Raw genomic sequence first — 1,445 nt, 5'->3', positions numbered from 1 at the left:
CCAAGTGCACAAAGGCTTCAGTTGGTATGCAGCAGTTTTGAAGAGGTGGTCACTGGGCCTAAGACAAGAAGGCTGGGAGAGGGCTATGGCCTATTCCTAGCTCCCCTTACTGTGGAGCTGGGCTATTGTTCTCCCGTTGCCAGGCCAAGCTGCTTGTCAGGCCAAGCTGTCCTCTTAAGACCAAAGATGCTGCCATCGAGGTCTCAGGGAACCTCCCTCCAGGGAATCTTGGGTCAGGGTGAGGGCAGCTGCTTTAGCTCAGCCCTTTCCAGCTGGTCTGCAGCGGGTTCCAACCAGGGACTGCACCAGCAGGGGTTTCTCTGTCAGTTTGGGAATGCTTTTTAGGTTTAATTCTCTGTGGTCACAAAGCCCAAGACTCAACCGGTCCCCAAATGGCTGCTCATTCTCCTCCAGGACTCTGACCCCTTCCTCCAAAACTGCATTTCCTCCTGATTTCTTCACAAGCCTTTCTCTAGTTCATCTGAGTGCCTCGGTTACATTTCCTGCTTTTCAGTCTCTACAGGTCGTCCAACCCTGCACATCCCCATTCTCTCTCTCTCTCTCTGTCCTTCTTTCCCATCTCCCTCTCCCGACCTATTTTCCTCTCTCTCTTCTGTCCCTCCCTCCTGCCTCTCTCTCTCTCTCCTTCCTCTCCCACCTCCCCCCGCCCTTAAACCCCAGGGGGATAGGCTTATCAGCAAGGGAAGTGCATTATCACATAATTATCAGATCCCCCAAATGTATGTTAGCTACTGGATGGCAGCACAATAGGAATATTCTGCTAGGGGCTATAATGGAATCCTGAATATTATGGAAAATTATTATGGAAAATCACCTGAGGATGCTGGGCCCAGGGCAGCTCTGCAGGGGGGAGGGGTCAGGGTGGGTATCAGCCCACCCAGAGTGGGAGAGAAGGTGACAGAAGGGGAAGGGGAAAGGCTCCATACTGTATTTTACTCTCTTGACAGTTCTGCCCAGAATTAGTCCTACCTGTGTTATTTTCACCTGTAAAGGCATTTATTTCTACCCTCTAATCCATCAGTCTTTTATTAAAGCTTAGATAAGTTTTTATTTTTTTAATTTTAATCCTATCAACTTCAGCCACCAGACTGGAAATTTCAGAGAATGAGATGATCAGATTTCCAAGTTTATTGAGAAACCTGTGGATAACTGCATGGCTGCTCCTGCTATTAAAAACAAAGTGGAGCTAGGTGAGCCATTTAATAATGTGGGTGTTGTCTGGCTGTGTGGATAGTGGACAGAGGAGGTGAACCCACGTGAGCAGTGTTGGCTTTCATGGGAATGAACACTGCAGCACACTGCAGTTCGGGCAGCACCTTGTCACCTGCAGACCGAGCCTCACAGTTTCGTAGAAGTAGTTTACGGAGTAGCCAGCAACACTGTGGACTAAGTGCTGGATCTTTGGAAGTACAGTAGAATCCACA

The sequence above is a fragment of the Trichechus manatus genome, unplaced genomic scaffold (assembly GCF_000243295.1).
Source record: "Trichechus manatus latirostris isolate Lorelei unplaced genomic scaffold, TriManLat1.0 scaffold00186, whole genome shotgun sequence".
Taxonomy (NCBI): Eukaryota; Metazoa; Chordata; class Mammalia; order Sirenia; family Trichechidae; genus Trichechus; species Trichechus manatus.
This window is presented reverse-complemented; position numbering follows the sequence as displayed.